Here is a 5,177-nt window from a genome sequence, read left to right on the forward strand (position 1 = left end):
ATTTTCCAAAAATTTAAAATTTTCAAACTTTGTTATATCAATACAAAATTTTGAAAAGTCTAGGAAAGAGGAACAATTTTGGAATTTTTCAAAAATGTTAATATCTTTTAGAATTCTAAGAATTTTATATTTTTTACTCACAAGTACATGAACATAAGATTTTTTCGATTTGTGATGTTTCAAATTTTAACATTTTAGGATAAATAAAATTTTCAAAATTTTGGAAAATATAGAAAATTTCTAAAATCTCAATAATTTTGTACATTTCAAAATATTCTCATTTTACCAAAATTTCTAGAATCTCCCGGATTTCGATAGTTTTTGAAATTTTGGAAATTATCCTATATATTATAAAATTTTAATTTTGGAATTTTCGTTGTTTTCTGAACTTGCGAAAATATTCAAACTTGCTGTGACTTTCAACTGTGCAAAATAATACAAATTCGAAAATATAACAAAAAAAGTAAAAATTGAAAATTAAGTACATAATTTCAAAATTTTGAAAGTTCAGTGAATTCGAAGAACTGATAGGCCTACTTAAATAACATAATACTTCGTGCTTAACACACAACTAAAATTTCAAACTCAAGTGAAATTTGACACACTTTTTCCATAAATTAAAATTTTCGAAAGCATCCATTCATTAGGTTGTTCACCCGGGGAATTCCCCAATTTCCCCTACCTGGGTCCGGCACTGCTTTTCCACAATAGTTTTTCATTGAAAACGGCCTCAAGCTCAATAAAAATTGTTGAATATTTATTAATTTTTTTATTTTTATTTTATATGTGTACGTTTACACAAAAGAATATGTAATTGTATTTGTTGTTGCGATAAAATAATGAATGGCTTTGGTAAGTGCGTGGTGTTACACTGACCGAGGTCATAGTGCGAGCGTAAAGTCCCTGTGTAGTTTGTCCTGTGTTGAAGTCACCTAACCCCCACCTACTCTTCAGTCTAGTGTGGCATGTCAACCGCCAGTGCCGTAGGTCCAACACAGTTACCCCCATTATCCCCTGTGAAGACTGACTATGAACCTCACTAGTGTGCGATGCTGGATCCCACACCAGGTAGCTCATAGCTTGCCTTCACTAAACCTAAAACAACAAAAGCTCATTTTGATACCACAACTTCGTATCCCACTTCATCAGTGCATCGAAACAACAACGAAGGCACTTGGGAGTTGTGGTGTTCACTCCCCCCAGCGTCACCTAAAGCTTTTGCTGAAAAATCGTCATTTTACCCTGAAAAAATCGTATTTTCGAAAAAAAAACGTCAAAGTTTTGTTTATTATACTTTTTTAACAAAATAAAATATAGAAACAAAATTACATACAATAAATATGACAACACATTTCAAAACCAAAGGGAACTCACATTGTATATGGGTTAATACAAGTGGATTTGTGATTGTTAACGACAATTTTAAATTACACTTTAAAACACAACTGCTTTTAAATTGTTCAACTCCACTGGCTTGAAGTTTTTGAAGAATTTGAAAGTGTAACATTAGCATTTACTAACTGATAGATAATCTTGACTGAACACATTCCCTCTGCTATTTTTCTGTCTCTTTCAAATCAGTGTCAACATTGCAAATTAACGATTTGGTTACAATTCTAGAACAAATTTAATATAACTATAAGCACGGTTGTAGAACAAAACTACTTAGATAAATGCATGGTTGTACTTTGGATTACGTTTTACTTCAAACATTTTTTTACATATATTATATTACGGACGAACTGATTCTATCAGTACAGTACTGCTTTTTCAACTCTTGTACTGATTTTATTCATTTCTTCAATCAGTACGCTAATGTTCTGATTTTTCAAAATTTGTACTGATTTGTACTGAATTTTTAAATGAAATGGGCCATTTTGAAAAGAATTGGACCAATGGACCAAAAGGAAAGAAATGGACCAAAAGAAAAGAAATGGACCAAATTTGGTCCATTTGGACAAAAGCGGCAACCGTGGCCACAATCCTGAACCGATCGACCAGGACTCTTATTCCCTATAAATACAGTTTCTTTGGTTCTGGCGTTGCATTATTTTGAAGTATTTTCTGGTATTATAAGCAATGTAGCTTTGTGGAACAGTCCGTAGAGCTGGATGACGTAACTTGGAAAAATATTTGGCGCTTTTAACGTGGTCTTGAATGCTTGCCTTACCACCATTAGCAAATTTCCACATATCCTACAATGCGCTTCATGATCACATTTGCCATTTTGTATATGCATAACCTAAAGATAATTTAGGTAGGCTGTCTGAAGAGTAGCCATTCTATAAGGCTTACCCAATAAGGACTGAAAAAAGTGCTTCCCTGAATGCTTCCTAGAAAAGAGTTTCCTACTGGCAATTCACGCGAATATACTTAAGGATACGTTTATATTATTTGGCATTACAAATAGGATTCAGTAAGCATTTTAAGTCGCAATAAAACATATCTGATCTGAAACTTAAATGTATTTTGTTTTTTGCTGTTGGCCTTTGAATTTTAAATTATGAAACATTTTTATCAAGCAATCAATTGTCGATATTTCGACCTCAATCTTACCAGGCACAATCAATAGTTCCTGAATATGACCTCAGATTGCGGTCGAAATATCGACAATTAAAATATCAATGGAACGAAGATTTGCGTTTTATTTAATTGGTGGGCCTCGAGCTTGTTAAAAATGTTTCATAACTTGAACCTTAAATATTTAAATTTCTTACAGAAGTATGATTTTTAGGCCTTTAGAAGTACGTCCTACAAAAGCCCTTCTGGAAGCTCTTTTTTGAGTAGCGAAAGCAGAAGCTCTTCAATTTGTGCCACTCCGTACAAAAAAGGAAGGAGAAAGGAATAACTTTAAGAAAGGTCTTTTGTAAGAGATTTTAACTCCTGAAATTATCTAGTGAGCAGTATGTGTGACTCCTCAGCCGTGTACCTGTGTACCAACTTGCACTTTTTTTGGCATTTGCCTGAAGATACAAACTTAGATATTAACCAAATAAACTAAACAGAAAGAAGATATTGTTCAACATGTTAGAAAAAATGTTTCATTATCGATTTTCGACTACTAATCCTTTTTTTTCAAAGCAAATATCTGCTAAAAATTAGATGGTTGTCTGTATTGACCTTCATTAAAAATCAGGACAATTTAAGTGTGGACCAGGACACCATGACAATTTGTTTAAATCAGGACAAAACCTGGAAAAGCAGGACGTCTGGCAGCGCTAAGTTAGAGGCCAAACTACATATCTGAATAATCAGTTGTATGAAAGCTCTTTGTTAAAGTGAACCTATTTCGATGATTTTCAGAATTAGTTAAGGAAATATTAATGTGTGCAAAATTTTAGTAAAATAACTTTAAAACTGATGGAGTTATTTATAAAATAGTTAAAATTTAATCAAATTTTCAAGTACTGTTATCTCGAAAACCGCAGCCAATCTGGTAATTGAATTTATAACGTCCCAATTAAGTGAATTCAACTTTCAAGATCTTTGCACAAATTTACAACTTGCACAGCGAAATTTGAACCCAACTTATTTTTTTGTTTTCTATTTCAGCAATCTAAATGTATATTCCTCGTCTAACTTTTGAAGCAGTTGATGAAAATGAATTACACTTATATTTATCGATTTATTAAAAGATTACGAATAGAATAATATATAAAACATAGGTGGTCCACAAATTAAAGAAATACATTTTTTTTTGAAAGTGTACCTGTTTTTTAGATTTGCCCGTATACAAAATAAGTATGTATTACATACATGTATATATTTTTTACAAGTTAGTTTGTACATGCATATGTTCATCGAAGCAATTCAAAGAAAAATGCTGTCAAGAAGAGTCATAGTTCTTAATGGAAAATATGAGAAGGTCAGCAGAGTTGGTGAAACATACCTCTGAGGGTTTCCAGCAATTTCCTCTTTGGCCTGCATTCGCAGAATTACGAAGACATTCAGTTGTGCCAAGAGTTGTGGACTACACATATCCTTGCGCTGACACTAGCAATGTATTTTTGTAGTTGTATTTTCTACTGTTTTTTCTCTCTCCACCAGGATCGGGCTTTAAAAAGCTATCAGCAAAGGAGTTCTATTGTGTGTTTGCCTTTGTTAGTGCNTATGTAGTATGTACGTGTATACTAGACTGATTAAAAAAAAACGATTTTTCGAAATTTGTGTGCGATGCATCAACATCTTTGAAAGCATCAAGAAACAACATGATGCTGAAAATTTGAGAGACATCGGTGGTCGTTTAGGGATTGCTCAACGCGATTTTCAATTATTACCAAGTCGCGCACCTGAAATACATCTTCGTCAAAAATGTCGTCTATTTACCACAAATATTGAGCTAAATGTCTGAAATTTCGCACATACTATTGTTAAAGACCATGAAATCGACTAATGTAAAATTTTGCTATAAAAAATTGTTCATGCTAATAAATAACACTAAGTAACAAAAAAAATAATTTCTCAGTCCTTGGGATGTAATTGTTATTTCCTAGTCTGTTATGCCTTAAAAGTATGGAAACCACCTAATATTCCTCGGAAACTTTGCTTTTGTGACCAGGACAATGTGATTCATTAAAATATGCTAAAATTATGAGAAAAACGTGTTTGAGTCTTTCACTACAGAGAAAATCATACAGAACAGCACATATAAATCAAAACTAAATTTTATTAAAACTTCAGAAAACCAAAAACATAAAAGTAAATCAGAAGCGGGTGGTTTTTCGACATTTGCGTTTAAACTGCGAGTCACTTTCTCTAATCAATCCCCAAATGTAATCTCCCATCATGTTCTCATTGTATTGTCCTTGGTATCGCCGCTCAAATTCCATTATATCCTGATGGAAGCGCTCGCCTTGCTCCTCTGAATATGCTCCCATGTTCTCCTTGAATTTGTCAAGATGTGCATCCAGAATATGGAGTTTGAGAGACATCCTGCAGCCCATTTTGCCGTAGTTCTCCACCAGACTTTCGACCAGCTCCACGTAGTTTGCGGCTTTGTGATTGCCTAGGAATCCCTGTACCACTGACATAAAACTCATCCAAGCAGCTTTCTCAACACGAGTGAGCTTCTTGGGGAATTCCTCAGACTCGAAGATTTTCTTTATTTGTGGTCCAACGAAGATACCGGCTGTAACTTTCGCCTCAGAGAGCTTAGGGAACAAGTCTTGTAGGTACTT

This window comes from Rhagoletis zephyria, unplaced genomic scaffold, assembly GCF_001687245.7.
Source record: "Rhagoletis zephyria isolate East Lansing unplaced genomic scaffold, Rhagoletis_zephyria_1.1 Rzeph_scaffold_00390, whole genome shotgun sequence".
Lineage (NCBI taxonomy): Eukaryota > Metazoa > Arthropoda > Insecta > Diptera > Tephritidae > Rhagoletis > Rhagoletis zephyria.